This window comes from Protopterus annectens, chromosome 11.part0, assembly GCF_019279795.1.
Source record: "Protopterus annectens isolate FY-2018-M chromosome 11.part0, PAN1.0, whole genome shotgun sequence".
Classification (NCBI taxonomy): domain Eukaryota; kingdom Metazoa; phylum Chordata; order Ceratodontiformes; family Protopteridae; genus Protopterus; species Protopterus annectens.
In genome coordinates this window covers 930,763,623-930,790,776 of record NC_056745.1, presented here as the reverse complement: position 1 = coordinate 930,790,776, position 27,154 = coordinate 930,763,623, and positions in this window count along the sequence as shown.

The window sequence follows — 27,154 nt, the reverse complement described above, 5'->3', positions numbered from 1 at the left end:
AGTGCTGCCCCCCTGACATCTCAGATGCTCAGGTAAGAGCCGCCCTCTCCAAAGCAAAAAACACAGCATCAATGGGACCAGACGGTGTCCCAGGCTGTGTCCTACATGAACTCGAAGAAGAACTAAACCCAAACATAAAACTACTGTTCAATCTCAGCCTTACTACAGGATATGTACCCAAAGAGTGGCATACAGCAACAGTGGTCCCTCTCCACAAAGGTGGTGCCTCAACGGATCCTGGAAACTATCGACCCATAAGCCTGACTAGCTTGGTCTGCAAAGCTATGGAAAGGATCATCATGGACCTCATAAATAAAGATATTGCGGACCTACAGACACTGGATCCTACCCAGTTCAGCTTTGTTAAGGGCAGATGATGCCTCTTAAACCTGGTTGATTTCTTTGAAACAGTCACCAAGGCCATTGACGAGGGGAAGGTGGTCCACACAGCCGACCTGGACCTTGCAAAAGCCTTTGATACAATACCCCACTCGGGCATTATAGATAAGCTCACCAGCTTAAATATAAACCCCTCTGTCACTAGATGGGTTGCAAACTGGCTCAAGGACAGAACCCACATGATTAGAATTGCTGGAGCCATGTCAGACTCCAAACCAGTTACAAGTGGCGTCCCACAAGGCTCAGTCCTGGGACCTCTCTTGTTCGGTATATATTTCTTGGAGGTACAGGCTAACACGGAAGGACTGTGGCTGATCAAGTTCGCAGATGACTGCAAACTGGGTGCCATAATCGACTCTCCAGCTGACACAAGCATCCTACAAAAGGGCCTCATAGAAACAGACAACTGATGTCAGAGCCATGGCCTCAAGCTAAACGCCAAAAAGTGTATAGTCATCCCCTTTGGCAAAAACAAAGCGCCCACAAATTAAGACATAGGTGGTAATCCATTAAGTACAGAAGAAGTAATTAGGGACCTGGGGACCCAAGTTGATAGCAATGTCTCATTTGACAACCACGTGGCCAAAGTGATTAGAAAAACATTTTATATAGCTCACCCATTCATGAAGGGATTCGCATCTAGATCAGGGGAGGTCATCGTGCCTCTTTACTCATCCCTCATCAGGCCCATAATTGAGCACAATGCCCCTTTTGGGATGCACCTTACCAGACACCTGCAGCAACTGGAAAGACCCCAAAAGTACCTCACCAAGAGGATCAAAGGGCTCAAACAGATGCCATATGCTGCCCGGTTAAAGAAACTCCAGCTCTACTTAGTGGCATACCGCCTGCTCAGAGGCGATCTGTGCCTGACGTATAAAGCCATGTCCAACCCAGAATTAATGGACATGCTGCACCTCAGAAAATCCAAATCCCATCGAGCTACATGCTTGAGAGACTTGAACCTCAGCACTGAAATAAATAGGACATGCTGGAGGGACAGATTCATAACCCAGAGGCTCCTTTCACTCTGGAATAAAATCCCAGTCCAGTTTAGGCAGAGTCCCTCATTGACTCTCTTCAAGAGGAATCTTGATGAGTGGATGGGAGATCGTAGGATGGGAGATAGTAGGTTTACCCCGGGTATCACTTCTGTGTCACTGTTAGACAGAGGCACAGTATACTAACCTCGAAAAAGGGCATAGCAAAATTCATTTAAAATGGGTGGCAAAAGCCAAGCACATTCTGGCTTGACTTATAAATGCCCTAGGGCAGATAGCCTAGTATGAATCTATGAGTGTGTCTCATTACAGCATTCATCAGTGGATGTGTGTGGATTTTTTATGGGTGACATCATCTAAGGTTCCAGGACATAGCCAGCATCCCCTAGCCTCCCTAGCAAACACCTGTTACACCTGTGATGTGTGCCAGATATGGGAGTCATGATAACTGCCAGGGTTGCCAGCACACACATTCAAGATAATCAACTGGGCATTGGACATAAATTGTCATTTGATGGAGTGGCATCCTTTGCAGTTAACGTTAATTCTACCCTGCTCCCCAGGTGGTGCCTTGATGTGTATATGAGTGCAATCTATGGTGCCCACTACTTCAGGGTAGTGTGCTACACAGAAGTGCTGCATATTGCTGAGCCTCACCTCAGGATCAAGGGGAAAGATATATGCTAACTGGCATGTGGGACCATAGCATCCAGAAATTAGTGGCGTATCCTAGATGCAGATGCCTGTGACACCCCCATCATGTCCCCAGTAGGTCTTTGAAAGGTACCTATAGCTAGTATTCTAAGAGCTACACATATTTTAGTTTCCACTGCGATGGCTTCTCCTCTGTTAACTCTGACACTGAGTTAAGGGTGGCAGAGCTCAGTGAGCTCTTGTAATATGTCCCTGTCCACCCTGTAGTACTGTACAATCTCCAGCTAATGTGGCTCCTGGAAGGTTACCCTGGGCCTGGACATTCTTCTCCTTCTTGGCCTGGACCTATTGTCAGCAGCACCAACAGCACTGACTTCAGCATCTAGCACATACAGATGTAGAAAAGCTGCAGTAGGCCCTAACATTATCTCAACTAAAATTTCAAAGTCTCTATTCCAATGGTTCAGAGTATTGAGGGAAAATCAGAATCTACGGTGTATGCATACTTTATACCATTTTGCTGTAGGTCCACCATGTGGGATTGGCTAATTATAATGCAGTTCACCTGGCTAAGATGTAATTGACATGATTTAAAGGGCCTACTTTAGTGTGCGATGTGTGCTATGCACCATTTTGTGCAGCATAGATTATACAAAAGTACATATTTTAATTGAATATATGTGGCTTTCCTTGGCAGATGCCTACGTCATCACTATTACGTGGGTAGTCTGCTTGTGCGAATAGTCTAAGCTATGCGGTGCACCAAGCAAACCCACACACTGAGCACTAAAATATCCTATATGCAACACAGTGGGAATATCAAAACCGTGTAGGAGCTTACACGAATGGGATATGCAGACACAGTTGCTCCTTTCAGTGATTCAACAAAGGAACCTCATTTGCATACATATTCATGCTGACAGCCTGGAAACTACATGGTTCTTAGTTGTGTAAGCTTGGTAACAACATGAATGCACAGTTGTACAGACCTGATTCAGGGTCCTAAAATACATCTGTGTAAACTATATTATAGATGTTATTTTAATTGTTTTTTTTTTCTGTTAAGCATGTTTGTGCAATGCAGCACTTACCGCAAACGTGAAAATTATTAAAAAAAAATATTATTAATTTTACATATCTCCTTCCTTTTACAAACATCCACAGTGTATGTTTTGCACATGTATGTAGTTTATTGTTGGAGATATAGTGAAGGGGAGAGAAAGATGTCAATTAACAACTAGTATATTCTTGTAGTCCACATTGCTTTCATAATCAGTGCTGTTATCTGTACCTTATATGTATTACTACACTACCCTATAGCCTTAGTTTGGACAGTGATATGGCTTTCGTCATCGTTGTACATGAACTGGTTTTACCTACAGTATACACCTCTTACTTGCATAAAATTAGACCCTCTTAGTAAAAAAGTCTGCATATCATTGTTGGAGCCTTCCTGTGTCCTGAAAGAGTGCTCTTCAAACTATCTGGAGATATACAGAGCTGAGTATATTTTTCTGGCACTTCAGAGTTGTGTACTGGTAATTGTTGTTTGACTAATTTTATATCATTGCTGGATGACTTCAGAGTTGTGCACTGTTATTTTTGCTTCACTGTATAGTTTTTCAGATCTCTGCTGAAGGTGTTGGTTTTCCCATACTCATCCTCCCTATTCCTGTGTTGCATAAATTTGGAGGTTTTTGCAGTTGCCCGCCCCCACTGTAGATTTGATCTTTGACACTCCCCCCAGTCCCATCTTTTTACCTCATTCAACCTAATAGACTCCTTCTGCATTGTTTTTAGTCATTTTTAATTTAATTGCATTTTTTAAACTGCTTGGTCTAACATTGCTACATACTCAAGTGTGCTAGCTTGCACTCTCTTTGAATTGTTTTGACTGCTGTTTTAGCTACTTTTTTGTATATATAAAAAAATACCTTTCCTGTAACTAGTGTAATCCAGATTCTGATTTGCTGTATCCAGGACTGTATGAAAGCTTCTGAGCCCCCTCCCAAAAGCTTTCTGTGTTGGAGGGAAGCTTTCTAGCTTATCAGTGGGAGTGGTAAACACTAGTTTAGCCTATCTACTACATAAGGAGTGGTTCTGGCCCAGAAATTGAAGTTATTGGCCGTCTGGCCAGTTTTTCCATCTCTCTCAACTTTCTGATTTAAAAGCCCACATTTGCACTTGTTTCACCCCTTTCCTGTAACTAGTTTAGTTCAGATACAGATTCTTACTTTTAGCACTTGAATTTGCTTATTCATGATCAGCACTTGTTCAGAACTTGTAAGCACTAAATAACCTACTAATTACTACAGCACTCAACCTTCCTCATTACGTAGAGGAAAACAGTTTTGGTACTTACTTTCCTCACTTGCTTAGAGAAAAACAGCTCTTGTACTCACTTTCCTCACTTATCTAGAGGAAAATAGTTTTTTTATTCAGGCATGTCCAAGGGTTAGCTCCCAGTGTTCTCTCCTGTCTATCTGATAAATCTGGGCATCTTGGGGCAATGTAGAAATTGCCTCATGTACACAGACAACCCTCTCCTCCTACCACCCAACACTACAACCTGTGCGAGATGCACTTATCTAGCCAAACTGGAGGTAAAACTCTCTCCAATCAAGACTGAACTTGATAGTCAAGAGGAGAAGGTAAACACTTGCACCACACCACACTCTTCACATAGTCTCACTAAATCTACACCACCAAAATCCACACATAGAAACACAAAAACATTCATGGAAGCTTTCAATAATAATCTGCTCAAGCAACAGAGACCTCCAAAGCTGAAATGCAAGCAACCTCCACCCCCCAACACAACCCAAATGACACATAGCCCACAGACTCAGTGTGCCACTCAACCACAGCCAATAAGGCAAAACAACGTACCCAACACACTAGTCATAGGCAACTCTATAGTCAGGCACACTGATGTCCCACTCACCAGGCTAAATAAGGAGAAGGTTACTGTCAGCTGCCTGTCGGGTGCCAGGATCCGCCACATAACCCACGCACTCAGGTCATTCCACAACAAGTACAAATATGACTCTGTCATTGTCCATGTTAGTGTGAATGACCTGAGACGTACTTCCCTGGACTACATGAAAAGAGACATGGAAGAGCTCTCTGATCTTGTAACCCAGGCAGGTATGACCCTAGCCCTGAGTAGCATTCTGCCATCACCCAGAATGATGCCACAGTGCAAGGACAAAATGATTGACTTCAACAATTGGCTAAGCTTTTGGTGCCATTCTAAAGGGATCCAGTATCTGTCTGCCTGGGATGACATGGTCGAGAGACCATGATGCTTTGCCAAAGATGGCCTGCACCTGTCACCCCTGGGATTCTGGATACTGGCTAAGGTTCTTGCCGCCCCTATAGTGCCTTTTTTAGGCAAGGTTCAAATGACAAATTCACCACCATAACAGGAACAGGCAAGCAAAAACTGAGGGTGATGCTACTCAATGCCAGAAGTCTAAATCTCAAAATGCACTCACTCGAGGCACTCCTTAAAATGGAGAACATCGATATCTGTGCAGTGACTGAGACCTGGTTCAAAGCTCCAGAGAGCATCCCTGCACTCCCAGGCTGTAACTCATACCACACTTTTTGACCATGTAACCTGGACTGGAACACCAAAGGCGGAGGTGTATCCATATTCATTAAGGATATCCACACCTCCAGGCTAGTTTCTCAGCATAATGCAGCTGAGGTTATCCAAGTGCAACTAACTCTGGGCAAAACTGCAATCCAAATTGTAGCTTGCTACAGATCACCCACCATGCTCCAGGATTCCCACTACTCTTTTCTTGATGTACTGGAAAATATTAGGGTTCAACCAAACACCCTAATAATGGACGATTTCTACTACCCCACCATTAACTGGGAAAACTACTCATGTACCAGCTCCTTCACTCAACGCTTTCTAGAATTCATAAACTCCAATGTCCTGGATCAACTTATCCACACCCCCACCAGGGGCAACAATATCCTAGATCTAGTCATTACCAATATGAGTGCCCGGTGTTCCACACATGAAGTCAATGCCTCATTGGTCCGATCCGACCATCAGCTAATTACCCAAGATATCCACATCCTGCCTCCACCCCCCATTAAGGAAACCATGGTAAAAAATTTCTCCAAAGCCAACTTCATGCTTCTTAAGACAGAAGTGGTGAATGTCATGACACCCATGCAGATGGACAATACAGTTACGACTACTGAATCCTACACAATTGCACTTTAAAAGCACTTACATGAGTGCATGGATCGTGCTATCCAAAACAGAACCAAGACGCTATCCTCCAAAAAAAGGAAGCCAATCTGGTGGTCCCCTGCCATAAACAAACTGTACAACAGAAGGAAGAAAGTCTTGCAAAAGAGAGTAAAATCCCATGAGCGGAGAAGCTCCCTGGTTAGCCTCAGTAAGAAGCTCCGATTGATAAAATCCTCCAAAGCTAGTTACAAAAACAAAATCACCACTGATTCTAAAGACAACCACAAAGCAATCTATAGCTATGTCAAGAATCTGAATGGCAACACTCATATCTGCTCTGAGTTACAGCACAATGGCACTAAATATACAGAACCAACGGATATTGCCAACATCCTGGCAGATAGGTTCAGTGGTAACTTTACCCCCCTCTCACCCCCTAAAGAGCCCATCTCTATACCGGAAGAATGCAAAGTTCCTGTAATCATGGCTGCACAGGTAAAAACCACACTCTCCAAAGCCAAGAACACAGCATCCATGGGACCAGACAACATCCCAGGCTGCATTCTACACGAACTGCAGAATGAACTGGCACCCCACCTAAGTACCATGTTCAATCATAGCCTCACCTCAGGCTTTGTGCCTGCTGAATGGCACACAGCAACTGTTATCCCACTCCACAAGGGGGAGCCACCATGGACCGCGTGAACTACTGCCCCATTAGCCTGATGAGCCTGGTCTGCAAGGCCATGGAATGTATCATCATGGAACTTATAAACAAAGACATTGGTAATCTCCAAACTCTGGATCCCACCCAGTTTGGGTTTGTAAAAGGCAGATCATGTCTCCTAAACCTGATGGACTTCTTTGAAGCAGTCAACAAAGCCGTAGACAAGGGTAAGGTGGTTCATACAGCCTATCTAGATCTTGCCAAGGCTTTTGACGCCATCACCCACTCTGGAATTATAGATAAACTCACTAAACTAGGTATAGATCCCTATGTCACAAGATGGGTTGCCAACTGGCTCACTGACAGAACCCACACTGTGAAAGTAGCAGACTCCAAATCCGACTTCAGACCAGTGACAAGTGCAGTACCACAGGGTTCAGTCCTGGGTCCTCTCCTGTTTGGTATCTACTTCTCTGAAGTACAGGCTAACACAGAAGGTCTTTGGCTAATGAAGTTCGCAGATGACTGCAAACTAGGAGCCATAATCATAACTCCTAACGATGTGGACATCCTACAATAGGGCTTCACTGAGACAGATGCCTGTTGTCAAAGCTATGGCTTCAAGCTCAATGCCAAAAGGTGCATTGTCATCCCCTTTGGTAAAAACTCTGTACCCATGAACTACAACATAGGTGGTAGTATACTTAACACCGAAAGTGTGATACAGACCTTGTGACACAGGTGGACAGTAGTCTCTCCTTTGATAATCACATTGCCACAGTAGTCAGGAAATCCTTCTACGTGGCACACCTCATCACAAAAGGTTTCTCATCCAGAAAAAAAGAGGTCATTGTTCCCCTCTACTCATCACTCATTAGACCCATTATAGAGTACAATGTCCCTTTTGGTATGTACCTCACAAGACATCTACAACAACTGGAAAGGCTGCAGAAATACCTCACAAAGAGGATTACCAGCCTCAAACAGATGCCCTATGCAGACCGTCTCAAAAAACTCCAGCTTTACTCCGTTGCATATTGCCTACTCAGAGGTGATCTCTGCCTAACATACAAAGCTATGTCAAACCCAGAGCTGTTGGACATGCTCCACTTAAAGAAATCCCAGTCCCTCCAAGCTACACGCTCTAGGGACCTAAACCTTGTCACCACAATAAACAGAACATACTGGAGGGATAGATTCCTGTCCCACAGACTTCCCATACTGTGGAATAAACTACCTATCTATATCAAGCAAAGCTCCTCATTAGCACTCCTCAAGAAAAATCTTGATGATTGGATGGGAAATAAGAAATTCACCCCGGGGATCACCTCTGTGGCTCTGCTTGACAGTGGCACAGGAAAATAATTTTCTTGGGTGGCAAAAGCCAGGGTACCTTTTTGGCTGGGCTTGTATAGGCCCCAGGGCCAATAGCCTAGTACCTACCTATGAACCTATGAACCTGGTATACCTGTGGAGGGAATGTTGTTTAACACTAACTAACTGTTTCTACACATACTCCCAGATTCCGGGTTGATGTGCACATAGCTATCCACACACAGTACCAGATTCCACATTACTATTATGCACATACATCTCATTCTGCTACTGGCCACAGCTTGGCAACATGGGGGTGTAAATGGGACATATGTGGCTTCTTACTCTCATAAGGTTTTGGGGAGTTGCTAGTGTGCCAGCTTTGTTCTCATAGATGTGTGTCAATAAGTTGTATTTCCTGTTTGATGCCTATACATCTGTGATCATCCCACTGATTTCCCAGGGGGTCAGGTTGACAGGCAACAGATATGGGCCACGTTACTGAACATTCTGGACATATCTGTACAGTTGTGGGGTTTTGATTCTGTATGCAGACTACTACCACTTCCCAGATTTGAACCATGGCTGTGTGTGCTAAAAATATACCAGCTCACGTTTCATTTGCACGTGCTATTCAGGTTTTGTTGCCTGCCTTTTCCCTGTTTTCTGTCTATGTGTCTCTCAGTTGTACTAAATGGCCTCTGGGGATTATAGCAGTCATATACAGGCATTCCTACACATTCTATTTATGGTGCACAGTGTGGGTAACAGTGCTTGGGCAGCCATGGTGGTGCAGCGGTTAGCATTGCTATCTCACAGCAAGAGGTTTTCTGGTTTGATTCTCAGCTGGGGTGCCTTCTTTGTGGAGTCTGCATATCCTCCCTGTGGTCACGTGGGTTTTCCTCCCACATCTCAAAGACATGCTGTAGGTGGATTGGACACTCTAAATTGGCCCTAGTTATGAGTGTGCCTTCTGTGGAAGGTTGGGCCCTGGCGCCTGGCAACTCGACACCATAAAACTCCACTGCCAATCATGAGCAGACAGGTGATCCACTGTGGCAACCCCTAACCAGGAAAAGCCGAAAGAAGAAGTGTAGGTAACAGTGCTTAATACAACAGTACTATTACATGATTGTAAATCTGCATTACCATATGATACAAAAGTACACACATGCAGTCCAGCAGTTAGACCTTTATTGTCAGGCTATTACATGTTTATTTACATACAAACTATATGAGACTCTTCCTGCCATATTTCCGGTGTATGCAGTACTTGCCTTAAACAATACAGGTTTTATACAGGCAATTAATGTACTAATAATTTTAGATTTATTTCCTGTGACAGTACATGCAAGAGTATTACTGACCTGCCTCACATCACAACTTCTTCAGGCGACGTCCGTGGGCCTCCTGGTTCACAGCCTGATCACTTGCAGCTGTGGAGGACATTAGAGGAATATTTAGCCATATCTATCCATGATATACATGAGCTGGCTATTATTAAACACATACTGGAGTGATACTTACACATAGCTGGGACATCCCTTCCCATTCTAGCCTCTTGGATCCACTGTTCCAAGAGGTCCCCCTTATGCCGCTTCAGGTCAGCATAGTGATGCCTGACCTTCTCACCAGTTCGGGGTATGCCACTGGCACTGGTGAGGTCACAGGTGAGACAATACCAGGCTTCCGCCTTATATTGGGAACCCTGGTACTGGCCCTGCAGCATTCTCTGCTCATGGTCTTTGACAAGGAATCCTGCCATGACTCTGGACTCCAGGATGCATCAGCGCTGTGCCAGAAAGCGCACTCCCTCTCCCCTTCCTGGCATGGTGCCTGCAAGGGGAAGCTACAACTGGTTATGAGATGTGTTCCCACCTGTTGGGTTTAAGTAGGGCCAATTTTCTCCACTTTACTGTGATTGGCCGGTTTTGAAAAGGCTAGGCTATAGGCAAGCCTGCTTACCTAAGGTTGGCATTGTTTAAATGGGTATACCACTGGGCACAATGAGTAAGCTGGCCTACATATTGCTTACACCTCCTAAGCTGGCCTGTGAAATGCTTAGCATTGCTTACATTAGACTTTGCATTATATTTTCTTTTTGACATTGATTTCTTATTCATTACATCTTATATATCTGCCTGGTATCCATGATTCACATGGACGTACACTGTATGGGGTCCTTGTGTTTTATTGGGGACTTCAACACTTTATTACAATTACACCTCATTTTTGGGCTTACTGCTGTACTCCAATTCACATATTTACGTTATGTAGTGAGTTATGGAACATATGATTGCATTCTGATTCCTTTCACAGGTTCAGTTTGATTTTTACTATGGTGAGGGCTTGTTTGGTGATACCTCATTCTTCTGTATTGCTGTGATGGCTTGGTGGTTAACTACTGTGACTATAGTGTGTAGGATCCTGGGTTCAAGACCTGCAAGGCTGTTTATTTTGTTGCTGGGCAGAACAAGAGCCATTGAATACAGAGTGATTAAGGCACTTTTGAGCCATTGTAAGCGGGTTTGTGTGGGTTTGCACGAGAGTACAGAGAGTTAGCTTCAAAATTGTTTAACCTGTGTGCACATTGCTTACCCCCATGCAAATGGGCTTAAACTCACTTACTAATGCTTAAATATGCTTAATACTGCTTATTGGTTCTTACACTTGCTTACTAGTGCTTACTCTCGCTTACAATTACACTGATTTGGACAGTTATATCTCATGGTTCTTGGGAAGGTGGGGGATTTGGAAGGTGTATGGAGTTGTCATTCATTACACATTTTACTTTCCATTTGTATCCATGATTCCTGTGTACATATACTGTATGGGGCACATATGCTTATCTGGGGACTTTGCAACATTATGACACTGACACCTCACATGTGCATTTACTGCAGTACTCCAGTTCACAAATATATGTTATTTAGTGGATTATGCAACAAAAGTATTAGTCATAACATGATTTGCCATGGAAAATGGATTGTGTTGCAGTGGGACTCGAACCGGGAATATTTGTCCGTAGGGTGAATGCTCTGCCCACTACACTATTGCTATACTGCTTTATGTGTATATATCTTCCTTGTTTTCCTCTTCGCCATTTAAGCTGCATTAACCATAGCTAAGTGATGGGCACACCCGTGTACCTACGGTTAGCTTTAAATGGATTTTTAATTTAAAAAAAAAGGGTTTGTTCATTTTATTTGTATTTACTTCCTGTTGTAAACACGGAGGAATATTGCTGGGGACATGCGGACACCTATGAGTGGTCTCGCTCATTTCTTTGGCCTTTCTGCTGTTCTTCATTGTGGGGGTGTGTATATTCTGAGAGCTCTGCTCTCAGACACGCCCCCTGCATTCTTACACACTCCGTGTAAGATTAGGAGCTCAGGCAGTGCACCTTCATTAATATGCATGGCGCACTGCCATCCTGCTCCTAAATGGCCACTTCCGTGCAGGACTAAGCTAGTCCTGCAAGGAAGAATAGTAAATCTGGGGGATAGTAAGCCCTTGTGAGTTTAATTCTGATGGCTGCCAAAAAGCAATTACTAGAAAATTGAAAGAAAAGTCTAAACCAGATGTGCTAGAAGAAGTGAATATAGTAACAGAGATAAAACAACTGAAAGTGGGATCTTTAGAAAAGGGTGGAAGCACATTAAATAGAAAAAATGGGAATTGTGGAAACAATACATGCAGAATAATGCTTTAAAGGAGGAATGAGGCTTAAGGGAAGGCAGGAATTGAATGAATTTTCTAATGTTTGACTAACAATGACTGGATAATCTAAGTGATGTATAATGTTTGCAACTGAAAATATGTCAATATGGTTTGTTTTCTTTTATATAAACATATGATTGTCTATGTCATTAGTGATAATTTAATAAAGACATTTCTTGTTTGAAAAAAAATAGTATACCTGTAGGATGGTTAAACAGGATGTTGTGCCTCTCCATGTACCAATCATACCTCTCAACTTGTTAGTGCAAGAAATCTGGACAAAACCTAAATGGGAGGGGGGGGTGGCAAAAAATAGGGACAGATTTTAAATATTGCTCTTTTAAAGTTAGAAAGTTGCTAGAATAACAACATTTGTATCAGTATGCATTTTCTGAGAATTTAATGTCTGAAACTCAAATATATGTCATTATTTAGTGACGTTCCTGAAAACCCCAAATTTTATGAGTAACAGACCAAAAATATTATGCCAAATTTTGGACAGCCTGAGAAACTTTAGACAGTTGAGAAGTATGGTGCAGATTACCATAGACAAAGTCTCATACCATATCCAAGCAAATTATATGTCACCCTCTTTGTCCCATGAAACACAAAGCTCATATTTAGGCCAACTGAAGACACTAACCAATCAATCAAATGGGGGTTTTATTTACTCTTCCATAAACTGGAAATCCTATATAGCCTCATATTTGCAGGCAAAGAGATCCCTGGAAAACAAACACCCGAGACCAGTTAGTGCATGCACCTACTAGAGGTCAAGCATATTGGACATGATACACACATATATGAGAGAATGCTGCCCCACCCCACCCCAGTGCATACCTCTCAACTGTACATATTTTCACAGAATGTCCAGATTTTCGCCGGATATTTTGGATGCATTTTTCAAAAAAGTGTTTTTTTCAGAATTCGTTATCAAATCATTAAAAATTGATGTCAGAAAAAAATGACAGACATTTGAGTTTCAAACTTTATACCCTGCAGAAAATTCATGTTAATGGAAAACTTGTTGTTCTGTCAACTTTCTAAGTTTGTAAGAGCAATATTTAAAAAGTGTCCCTATTTTTGGGCCTTTGTCCCCCCTCATTATTTATGACTTTGTCCACATTTTCTGGTCTAAGAGGTTGAGGGGTATGTGCCATGTCCTAACTTGGAAGTTCAGATCACAAATCTGTCTCCTTCAAAATAAAATCAGTTTGGAATTGCCAGTAAAACCCTGTAACGATCAGGAACTATTCCAAAGCAAACTAAAATTTTTAAGAAGTAACTTGTCAAAATTCCATGCCCCACCAAAACCAGATAACACAACAACCTATGTAGAATTACTCACAGGCACTCTATACAACCATGTCTATGGCTGCATAGAGGCTGCTATACCTACCAGAAGTAAGCCCAAAATAAATTCTAAAAACAAACTACTCTGGTGGAGTCCTAAATTGTACAGGTTACTTAAAAAAAGAAAAAAAAAAACATAGCTAACATTAGAAAGTGTAACACCCAAAAAGATAAGAACTCACTCATCAAACTAAATAGGCAACTAAGAGGGCCAAATGTATTTATTTATTTATGTGTTTATGTATTATTTATTGTAAGACTTATTTTATTATAGGACTTATTATTATTATAGGATTGCAATGTAAAATAAAATAAATAAATAATAAATAAATAAGAACTCACTCATTAAACTAAATAGGCAACTAAGAGGGCTTAATAGAAGCCAAGAAAGCCAATTTTGAGGCAAGAAAACTTCCCAGGCCAAAGACAATCGCAAAACCTTCTTCAGCTATGTCAAAGACCTCAAAGGTAGCACACAGCAGTATGCCGAACTGGTGGTTAATAGATACACATTCACTGAGCTGGGTGATATAGTGACTCTGCTGGCAGACAAATTAATCTAAGACTTCACCCCCCCCCCCCATTCACCCCAAGCCAAATCCCAGGAAATACCTTCTAACATAACCCCATCCAATTACAAGTATGGAGCAGGTCCTGGCAGTGCCCTCTAAGGCCAAAAACACAGCCTCTATGGACCCTGATAGGATCCCAGGATGCCTCTAGAATAGCCTGAAATAAGAAGTCAGGACTGGAGTCATTATTCAACTATAGTCTCAGAACAGGCTTTCTACTATGAGAATGAAGGACTGCAACAGTCATTCCTCTATATAAGGGCAGAATATGAACAGATCTCTGATACTACAAACTCATTAGTTTGATTAGTCTTATATGCAAAGTCATGGAATAAATTATCATGGGAATGATTAACAATGGCATAGGAAAGCTTTAGACCTTGTAATCTGGGATGTGAGAACATATGTAGATAGTAACCTAGCCTTCAACTAACAAGTATCTAAGGTGGTAAGGAAACTAGTTTATGCCACTCAACCTATAAGTAAGGCTATTGTATCTAGGTGTAGGGAAATCATTGTCCCTCTGTACTCAGCCCTCACTAGACCCTTGATTGAGTATAATGCCACTTTTCGTATATACCTGGCCAGACATATTTAACAAATGTAATGTCCGTATAGGTTCCTCACAGGATGTATACAGGGCACAAACACAATTTCCTACACAAATTGCCTCAAACCCATATTTCTAGATTCTGTTTTCTACAGACTACTGAGAAGCAATCTCTGCCTGACATACAAAGCATACTTGGATCTTCCTCTGATGGACCTTTTGCATATCTGCAAAATGATTGGCATCACAAGTACTAGATCAAAAGACCTTAACTTTGCTTGCAATATAAATAGGATATGTTGGAGGGACAGATGTATATATCAGAAAATCAGCCTTCTCTGGAATAGGCCCTCCATCCATGTGAAGCAAAGTCTTTCCCTAACCTATTCAAGCGTAACCTGGACCAATGGATGGGAAATTTGAAAATTCACCCCTAGTCTGCCACTTGTGTTGCTGATGGACAGAGGCAGTCATTAAGTCATGCCCAGACAAACCTAGATCCCTTAAAATAATGTCTAAAATACAATAAGTCTAAGATGCAATAACTCATAGGACATATTTGAGTTGCACAGCTAGGCTTATAAAGCCTCTAGTGGCTGCTAGCCTAGTATATACCTCCTATGAACTTATGAACTCCCAGTAGCTTTTAGGAGCATATATCCAAATAACAGAAAACTTTTTTCTTTCAGCAGCTTACAGTTGCATTAGGCTGATCTTCTCATTCTCCTGAATGAAATCCATCAGTGATGAGGCCATCCCAAATACCATGTCTGGGTGTATAGAGGTGAGACCACATGTGTCTACCTGGTACCTATAGAGGCCATAGCCCCTTCCCCAGTACTGCGGTGACATTTCATCTTAAACAACCAGTTTCAGTTGGAAGAATCTGGTCGATTCAAATCTATTTTGCTCTCTTTCTTCCACTCAAATGATACTGCACTTGATTTACGCCCTTCATATTATAGGTGGTGAGCCACCAACAAGGCAGGACACTCCAAAAAGCTTTTTAAGGTGTACCTGGCCAAGACATTTTGTCTCCTGGCCTCAAGACGCTAATGAGCAAGCATCTACCAAAGTCATGTCTTCAAAGATGGATTTTAGTATCTATGTTTTATTCATTAGCCGACTCATTAAGGGATCAATATTTTGCATAGCTCTTTGGCTGCCCCCCTTAGAACAGTCTCCCAAGGGTAATCTTACAAGAACTCAAGGCACCACACAACATAGACATAAGGCTCACAGGGGCATGCATTCCACTCTATCATAACAAGATGATGATCCCAAAGAATTCAAGACAAATTTTTCAAACAAACTGCTTTGTGAATAAAAAATAGCAGGTTCAAAATGACACTTTTAATGACACTGCTCCTTCAAAACTTAATTTTTCTAACATACAACACTGGGTTTCCTTTTCTTTTCTAAGACAAACAAGAAAAATACTTATATAATTTGATCGTATGACCAGGGTGAAACTGTAGTCAACAAAAATAGTGGGATTCAAATAACAAATTTCCAACTTTGCATTCCAGCATTTTAAAATAGGACTACAACACTCAAATATTATATTGACATATGCATAACCATTTATTATGAAGATGTTTAAATGTTATAGTATGTGTGAGAAAGTCTAATATTTTCTATACCATATTATTTGAAAAAGAAAGTAGTAGCTTGGTACTGGGATGTTAGAAATAACATGCATATTACACATACATATGGGTACATGACATTTGAGCAACAACACATTTCATCTATAAAAAAGTGTCACAATTGATCTGAGACATCATCAAAAATGCATATCACAGTGGATAGAAAAGTGTCAAGGCTATAGAAAATCACTGCTGGTGTGGTTTTGGATCATTATTGTTGTTCAGTATCTTTAGCCATGTGCCATAATTATTCAAAACTTAAAAAGTGTTTATCTGCTAGGTGTAGAGGTTCTTATAATGAACAGCAAGCCTTTCATAGCTATTGAGTTGACTTGCATTAAGAAATAACTCTGCAGGACTCTGTATTTTATAACTATTTTCAGAGTACAGACAAAATGTGTGTCCTTTCACCCAGTATCCTCAAATGCACTTTTACAACTCTGTCTACGTTTGAAGTGTGATTCTGCCATCTATTGGTACATGTTCATTGAACTGTAAAAAGCTATAGTTCTGGGAAATGGGCTGAGTAAGTTTAAATGTCTGAATATTAGCTGACATGTACAGAACAAACTGTCTTGATATACAAAGTATAATTGAATTCTGGCTAATTTTTTCCTATTTTCAAAAAATGTATTTAATAAAATGAGTAGATGACTTGTACAGAATAAATTGTACTGATATTCAAACAATAATTTAATTGTGGTTTATTTTCTCCTATTTTCAAAAAATTATTTACCAAATAGACATGCTTTTTAAATAGCATCCATACGAAGAGACACATTTCACATAGTTTGTGGCAGAAATAAATCTACAATTCAGACTTCTGCTGTGTGATACCCTTCTAATTAACATTCTGTTAGTCTTGCAATTTACATGATAAAGCACATCTTAAACTGACATCACATTATTCAAATTGGTTTACTTTTAGTAAGACGACATCTGAAAAAATGTTGGATTTCATGAGAGTATGTGGCTCCTCTGCATTTTGTATTTTATGCATGAACGTTGCTGCTCTGCATGATTATTTTCACATATTATCTACAGTCATATAAAATAAGGACCTTGGTTTGAATTTTAATACAATCCTTTACTTCAGCCAAGGTGGAATGGTGGAATAGTGAAGTTAGGGATGTCTTGGCATGTTGACATTTCAAAAAGAACAGCCATGTTGAAGTATGTAATTGAAAAAAGGCATCCAAAAAGTCTGAGTTGTTGCCAGCAATACATTCAATAAAGCCATGACACTTTGCAATGCACATGTAACGTGAAAGTATAAATTCATGAAACCCACCCTTCTCAGACAGTGTGCAGCTAACAAACTAAGCTTGTAATATTATACTTCCTTTTGTTCTGTCACCTTGCAGGCAGATGCATTGATATTACAGGAGTTTAGAGTAAAGGATGCCCAGCCTGAAGCAAGCTGGGACATTGCTAGGAATTGCCAATAGCTCCAAATGACCAGCTTTATAACAGTAATTTGTCAACAGATACCATCTAGACAGAAATCAGTTGCTCCTTGTGTGCAACTTGTGTGCACCACATACGAGGGCATGCAGATAAACGGGTAACTGTTCCTTGAAACCAAACTGTTTCTGTTGCTGAGCATAAGAGCTTCTGGGACAATCTAGAACTATATGGGTAGTAAGAATCCTTCAAAGCCCCCGGGCCTCTGGATAATACGGCCCAGACCACAAAATCCTTTGTAAACGCATTCTATGAACACCTTCAGGAATGCATGGATCATGCAATCCCAAATAAAACCAAGACCCAATCCTCCAAAGGCAGACGTCCTGTCTGGTGGACCCCAGCCATAAACAAACTATACAATAGAAGGAGGAAGCTACTACATGACAGAGCAAAATCCCCAAAAGGGAAGGCATCTCTGATCAGTATTAGCAAAAAACTACGGGCACTCATAAAATCGTCTAAGGCCAGCTTCGAGAGAAAAATTGCACAGGACACTAAGGATAATCACAAGGCTTTCTTTAGTTATGTTAGGAACCTGGGTGGGAATTCCCAGATATGCTCAGAATTAGTCCAAAATGACAAAAAATACACCAAACCCACAGACATTGCCAACATCCTAGCTGACAGGTTCAGAGCAAACTCCCCCCCCCTCCCCACCAAAAGGGCTAATATCTATCCCAGCAGAGTGCTGCCCCCCTGACATCTCAGATGCTCAGGTAAGAGCTGCCCTCTCCAAAGCAAGAAACACAGCATCAATGGGACCAGACGGTGTCCCGGGCTGCATCCTACATGAACTCCAAGAAGAGCTAAACCCAAACCTAAAACACTGTTCAATCTCAGCCTTACTACAGGATATGTACCCAAAGAGTGGCATACAGCAACAGTGGTCCCTCTCCACAAAGGTGGTGCCTCAACAGATCCTGGAAACTATCGCCCCATAAGTCTCACTAGCTTGGTCTGCAAAGCTATGGAAAGGATCATCATGGACCTTATAAATAAAGATATTGGGGACCTACAGACACTGGATCCTACCCAGTTTGGCTTTGTTAAGGGCAGATCCTGCCTCTTAAACCTGGTCAATTTCTTTGAAACAGTCACCAAGGCCATTGACAAGGGGAAGGTGGTCCATTCAACTGTAAACAGCCTACCTGGACCTCGCAAAAGCCTTCGATACAATACCCCACTTGGGCATTATAGATAAGCTCACCAGCTTTAATATAAACCCCTATGTCACTAGATGGGTTGCAAACTGGCTCAAGGACAGAACCCACATGGTTAGAATAGCTGGAGCCATGTCAGACTCCAAACCAGTTACAAGTGGCGTCCCACAAGGCTCAGTCCTGGGACCTCTCTTGTTCGGTATATATTTCTCGGAGGTACAAGCCAACATGGAAGGACTGTGGCTGACCAAGTTCGCAGATGACTGCAAACTGGGCACCATAATAGACTCTCCAGCTGACACAAGCATCCTCCAAAAGGGCCTCATAGAAACAGACAACTGGTGCCAGAGCCATGGCCTCAAGCTAAACGCCAAAAAGTGTATAGTCATCCCCTTTGGCAAAAACAAAGTGCCCACAAATTACCACATAGGTGATAATCCATTAAGTACAGAAGAAGTAATTAGGGACCTGGGGACCCAAGTTGATGGCAATCTCTCATTTGACAACCACGTGGCCAAAGTGGTTAGAAAAACATTTTATATAGCCCACCTAATCATGAAGGGATTAACATCTAGATCAGGGGAGGTCATCGTGCCTCTTTACTCATCCCTCATCAGGCCCATAATTGAGTACAATGCCCCTTTTGGGATGTACCTTACCAGACACCTGCAGCAACTGGAAAGACCCCAAAAGTACCTCACCAAGAGGATCAAGGGGCTCAAACAGATGCTGTATGCTGCCCGGTTAAAGAAACTCCAGCTCTACTCAGTGGCATACCGCCTGCTCAGAGGCGATCTGTGCCTGACTTATAAAGCCATGTCCAACCCGGAATTAATGGACATGCTGCACCTCAGAAAATCCAAATCCCATCAAGCTACGCGCTCGAGGGACTTAAACCTCAGCACTGAAATAAATAGGACATGCTGGAGGGACAGATTCATAACCCAGAGGCTCCCTTCACTCTGGAATAAAATCCCAGTCCAGGTTAGGCAGAGTCCCTCATTGACTCTCTTCAAGAGGAATCTTGATGAGTGGATGGGAGATCGTAGGTTTACCCCGGGTATCACTTCTGCGTCACTGTTAGACAGAAGCGCAGTATACTAACCTCGAAAAAGGGCATAGCAAAATTTATTTAAAATGGGTGGCGAAAGCCATACACATTCTGGCTAGGCTTATAAATGCCCTAGGGCAGATAGCCTAGTATGAACCTATGAACCTATGAACCTATATAAGGAGTGTCCCAGACTGTTGTCGCTTGCATTCTGAACAAGCTCTTCAATGTAATGCAGACCTGCCAACTTCTTAGTACAAGAAGGCTGGACAGAGCCACACTAATGGAGGGACAAAGGCCCAAAATCAGCGACATAAATAATATTGCTACTATAAGCTTAGAAAATTGCCAGAATGACAGGTTTAAAATAGCATGCATTTTCTAAATGATATGAAGTCTGAAAATCAAGTGTGTGTCATTATTTACTGACTTCAGTCCTCAGTAATTGGTCAGAAGCCACATTTTTTTTTGAGGGACAAACCAAAAATATTAGGCAAAAATGTGACGTTCTGTGAAAAGTAGTTGCTATGCAACTTCCACACGTACTGAGTTCCATATACTATACTAGCCTTGCATTGAAATGCCTCCACTTGTGGATGGTGATAGTCATTCAACTGTAAAGCATGACATCAATCATCAGCTAGGCTATGTATGCAGCAGATAGTCAGATCCTACAAATATCACCAGCATTTTATATCAATGTGCATGACAGTTTAACAAGCAAGACTGCTCTTGTGTGCCAAAGTGCAGCTTCCTTAATTAAATATCACTGAGGAATATGTGATGTTTGAGTTCTCATCATAATGCCAAGAATGTGCACAGGCTAGCAAGTGTAAAGAGAACATCAGTGAATAACATGTCTGTTTATATGTTGCAGGAGATATGAGTTAGTGCTCGGAGCCTTGTCTCATGACATATATACACTATCATCAATTGTCTGTGAAGGAAGCATACAACAGATATTTTGGCTCAAATTTCACCTTCTCATCATCCCCAGTTCTCCCTCAAGAAATAACCTCCAGCAGTCCTCCACCAATTATCACCAATGAGCAGTTTGTCACTGCAATGCACTCACTAAAGCTAAAAACAAGGCTTCAATGAGGTCCGAAGATATACCAGGTTGCCTCTTAAATAGCTTAAATCAGGACCTATCTAACCCATTAGGATCTCTATTTAACCATAGCCTTCAGACCGGCTTTGTCCCAATAGAGTGGAGAACAGCAACAGTTATCCCGCTGCATAAAGGAGGACCATCACCTGACATGGGAAATTACAGAAGCATAAGTTTGACTAGTCTTATTTGTAAGATCATGGATAGAATAATCATGGACCTGATAAATAATGACATAGGAACCTCCAAACACTTGACCCAACCCAGGTCAGCTTTGTCAAAGGTAGGTCATGACTACTGAATCTGGTAGACTTCTTTGAGAAAGTCACTAAGGCCATGGATGAGGGCAAAACAGCACATAGTGCCTACCTCAACCTGGCCAAGGCATTTGACACAATTCCCCAATCAGGTGTTATAAGTATACTGACAAAACTGGGCATAAATCCCTATGTTACCAGATAGATATCCAACTGGCTCATGGACAAGACACATGTGGTTAAAGTGGGTGAATCCAGATCCAGCATAAGACCAGTTACTAGTGGTGTGCCACAGGGCTCAGCTCTGTGACCACTCCTGTTCAGATTACACTTCTCATATGCCAAGGCCTATGTGGAAGGCCACTGGATGATAAAGTTTGCTGACAACTGCAAGCTGGGGGCAATCACCAAATCTCCCAACAATGTAGATATCTTTCAGGAAGGTCTAAACCAGACAAATGATTGATATCATAGTCATGACTTGAAACTAAATGCAAAATAAATGTATTATCGTACTCTTTGGGAAGTTAAATACCCCTGCAAACAATAACTTTAACAGCACACCTCTAAGACAAGAATCAGAGGTGAGGAATCTAGGTACACAGATAGATAGCAGCATGAAATTTGGCCATCATGTGTCCACAGTGGTGAGGAAGTCCTTCTGTGTTGCTGCAACTTATAAGTAAAGGTATGACATCCATATCCAGGGAAATTATAGTCCCACTATACTCAGCCCTCATTAGGTCAATAATTGAGTACAGTGAACCATTTGGCATGTACTTGACTAGACATCTACAACAGCTGGAGTGACCTCACAGGTTCCTCACAAATAAAATACAGGGTGTTAACAACATGTCCTATGTGAACAGACTGAAAACCTTATCCCTTTTCTCTGTCTCCTACCGACTATTATGAGATGACCTATGCCTGACCTACAAGGCACTTTCAAATCCAGCCCTGATGGAGCTGTTACACATCCGCACAACAAATAGCACAAGGGTCACACATTATAAGGATCTAAACTTAGTGACTCAAATATAACATGCCAAAGAGACAGATATGTGTCTCAGATATTGTCCCTTCTTTGAACAGGCTTCCTATTCATGTTAAGCAAATCCTTTCCCTCAAAAGCAATTTGGATGAATGAATGAAGAATCATAAATTCACACCTGTGGTAGTGCCTATATCTCTTATGGACAGGAGCAATCTATAAAATACTCTAGGCATAGCCACAACCCTATGCAATACTCTTGCCCCTCAGGGCCGCATACTAGGTAAAATCAGGTTATATTGGCTAGGCTTGTAAAGGCTGTTGAGCCATTAGTCTAGTAATCTCCTATGAACCTATGAACACTTTTCACAGACTGAGCTGCAATGTGACTGAGCTAATATTATAGATGCTTATGTCCTGATTCAGGTGATGGAACACATCCATGGATTTTCTCCATTGCTCCTGAGGCAGCATTAAATATAGCATATCTGCAGTTCTGCAAACATGATAACAAACAGGCACTGTGGCTTTGGCCTCCTAATTGTCCATGTCATGTCCATACACTAACACTCATGGACATGTGAGTCAGACTATCCATAAGATGATTGCTATGATGGCACAAAAAAAAATACTGGGGAGAAAGGGCATGAGCTAGGCAGGTGCTCCATATATACCCATGCATTCCTGATGAGGAAAAGTCTGTTATAAAAAATATTTCTTGATAAGGTGCATATACTTGCACAACAAAAAGAAAAACATTAGGTCCACAGTGGTACAGATGTCTTGACAATACCAACTTTGGATATGTTGACGCGTATATCCTCCAGACCTGTGACATATGACACGATCACTATTTTCTTAATAGTGTGTAGTTCATGTATCAGTAGCACACATGTAAATGCACAAGTAGCTCAGCACTACACACCCAAAGTCATATAGCATGTCCATAGAAGTGCAATTTCCATATCCAAAAACAGCCAGAGTATGAGGAATCATGCACGTATTTCAAAGCTGTGGAATATTTTTACCTCTTCTGTATCTATAGTGCATATCTGGTTGGACAGAAGACACCACACATATCATTGGTACAACAGCCGCAACATGCATTGCAAAGCAGACCCTGAAAGAAGATAGATAAAGGGTCACAACGTAGCAGTTGCAATTTCACAAGCATCCCACGATGTGCTGTATTAATCTTGTTCTGTCAAAATGTGATATGTTAGTGCTCCTTTTTAAAATATTACACGCATGGGAGGGCAACTGGCATCACATTCAGGAATTCTGAGGTAAACAAGCACAGATGATAACACAGAAGAGCAAAGCAGACATGATGAGCACAGTGATGTAGTTTCTGTGTGGGAAATGACCCACAGTTCTGTCAACATGCGTCAGAGTACCACATCTATGTGGATATATCAGATATGGCAGGGCAGATGGCACTACAGAGTTCTAAGGGTAGGGCAACACAATGTGAAATATACAGCACAGAGACACTCTAATTCCACAGGTGCAATGGCTAAGCTAACATTTCAATTCCAACACAGACATGCTGATATGTGTATGCCCTGCAAACCAGGGATATTTCACAATATGTAGATATCCAATGCACATACATTAGCATGCTAATATGGGTAGAAAAAAACACCACATATTTCATACAAAGGAAAAGATGAACAGAGTTATTTAACTGCCATAACAATACCAATCATAGTACCATGATACCACAGTGCCCTGATGAGTGTATCATTCTCAGATGCTATGAAATTATCTTGCTGTACTCTGGGACCTGTACATTTAGGCAATATGCATACATTAGATACCTATCTGTGCATGTGATGTTTCATATATATATATATATATATATATATATATATATATATATATATATATATATCTACAAATATAGATATATGGCACAAACATTAGCAACTACAAGCACAATGCTTTACAAAAGCATTCATAGCCATTCACGACAGCCCATCAACATATTGCCAACACACGTACTTTGTTTTTGCAAGCACAAACTATTATAGGCAGCCATTTTTATGCTGTATAAATTAAAGGCTGCTGTCTAAGGTCGTGGCGCTCAGGAAAAGTTGAGAAGCATGTACTTCCTGGTTTTATTATGAGGACTGCATCGTAATGGATAGGTGTTTCACAGGACCCATAATTAGATGAAAGTGAAACACTGAATCTTATGAGAATCACTTGATCAAACTGTATAGCGGTTCTTTTTTTTCAGATTGACACTTAGGAGGATCTGACTATTAAATGTCTGGCAGTGTTTCTGCAGTATGGAGGTCCACATTATTGGTTTGATGGCCTGAGCAACAGGTGACCAAGTGATTTTTGATGGTGATGCTTACGAGCTGTGGAGGAACTGCATTTAAAAATCATGTCAACTATATGATGAAAAAAGGAAGAACCTTGGTAATGTTATGGCTGCATTTATACTTTACTAGAGGGCTGTGTTACATAATATTTTAAGTATCTGTTATGTACAACATTTCAGGACCTTATCCTAGTTAATTTACTATACACTTCTAACATAAAAAGATTGTGCAGCTGGATTTTGCTGTTGTAGCTATTGCCATGTCTTCTTAAATTTCCATGCTGTTTTAAGGTGTTTCCGGGCCATCATTTTGTAAAATGTGAGCCTAAGTATAACAATGGTAAGGTATAAAAGGTCAGTGCACCTGCTTATTGACCCGGAGAGTATACATATTTCTTTTGGAATATACACAACTAAACATATTACTATATCAACACAGTCTAGAGCAACTAGTAAGGGAACCAACAAGATACAGTGGCAAGACAGGAAGCCATATTATATTATCTATTATAATCTTTTCAATAGCTAATCACTGTATCGGTATAAACATCTTGCTTAATAGTCTAAGTGATCACTGTCCTGTAATATCTTTCTGGTCTTTTAAAACCATAAAATATCTCCCTCATTTGAGTATGAGAAAGCCATTCCCTAAGCACAAATGTAGCATTATAGACAAACAACTGATCAATCTTGATTGGTCTCCCTTATTTCTTATCCAAAATATTGAAGACACATTATCTTTCTTCATCAGTACCCTCAGGTCACTTCAAAACTCTTTATTCCCAACCATTCTCAGGAGGCCAAGGGGTCATAAGTGCCCCTAAATTACAAGTGAAATCAGGAATACAATTAATCAAGAGATAAGGCCTGGACAATCTGTATACAACATGTTCCAAATGAACAACTTCACCAAACTTGCTTGACCCTCAGAAAATATTCCAGAACTGCAACCAACACTGTTAAATCTTTATTTTTAGAGAAAAGCAAACAAGAGCTACAAGTTCACCCAAACATTTTTGGAAAGAAAAAAGTCCCAAACAGGTTACACACCTTCTACTACAACCCGTAGTAAACTTAACACCACAAACAGCCTCTCTGCAGATGACTTTAAGAACTTTCACATGTCCTCCATCCAAGCTATTACCAACTCTTTTTCTCCCACTTCAACCCAACCTGCAATGGATTATAACATTCCATGAAGACTGTATCCATTAGCAGAATATTCAGAAACCTTCTACTTATCAGATATCTCTGTTAAAGAAACTAAGAAATGCATAGACAACTTAAAACTCTCTTCTACAAACATCAACACCCTACAACCCAAATTCCTCAGGATATCAACAGACAAAATTGCTAAACCTCTCACTTTCATCCTCAGTCTTTCACTTTTCTCAGAAATGATCCCAAATTGCTAAAGTACTCTTACCTTCATTTTTCTTCTAAATATACATCCTCCCAAAACCCAAAAGGTTTGCAGAACAATTTCTAATCTCTGCCCCCTTGACAAAATCTTTGAGAAAATTCTTTACAAACAAATTCTTAAATACATTAATAGGTATGGACTTCTCTCAAATAATCAGCATGGCTTTAGAATTGCACTCAGTACTATTACAGCCTTTTTGTCTGCAACAGATGCAATCTATACAAATGTCACCATTGGATTCATTACAGGTGGCATCTTCGTAAATACAACTAGGACTTTCAAAACAGTAAACCACAAACTATTTATTAACAAGCTACATAATTTTAATGTCAATGTTAGTGCATTTAAATTGTTTTTCAAGTCCTCTAATATAACCAGTTTTCATCCATCAGCAAACCCAGTACAGATTTTCCTCAAGGTTCTGCCCTCAGCTATCTGTTGTTCTCTTTATTCATTAATGATATCATCAAAGAACACCTATCATTAAACATTACATTATGTGCTGACAACATTCTTCTTCTAACATCATACCACTAATCCTCTAACCTTGAAAGCTCCCTCTAACACTCTTTCACTGAGCTCTGCACCTGGGCAGAGGCTAATCTCCTCCTCATTAACCGCAGATGGACCGACGTAATGCTGTTCTCTACCCCAAGCATGCTATCACAAGTTAAATGTCTGAAAATAATAGAGAACCATAACAACATTAATCCTACTGGGTCAAAAAACAAATATCAAGGCCTTACTCCTGACTCCTCATTGAACTTTAATATGTACACAGACAATTTTGCTACCAAAGTTCTTGAACAGCTAAAGCTGTGCTATTATATAACTAACATATTTTCCCTGATACCTGCATTTCTCCTTGTAAACATGGCCTGCTTCTGAAACTAGAATATGGCTTACCATTTCTTGTTTTCCTGTTGGCCTGTAATACATATGGGCTACAGATAGCAGAAAACAAAATATGCAGATTCAGGAGATAAAATGGCGGCAGATCTGTGAACACCATGTCAGCACGGCTCGGACAGAAATGGCAGGGACACAACAATTAAATTAGCTCAAACACGGTCAACTAAGCTCCATAATGACTTTAAAGGTTATCTTAACCACTCACTAACCAGAAGGCTTCAAAAATGGTGAAGAAAAGAAAACTACAAATACATAACCATGTAGAAATTTGCCTCCAAAGTGCAGATGACTTCTCTGATGAAACTGCGATGCAAAGGTCTGCAAAAGTGAGGAAACATACATTATCAAAGGGACT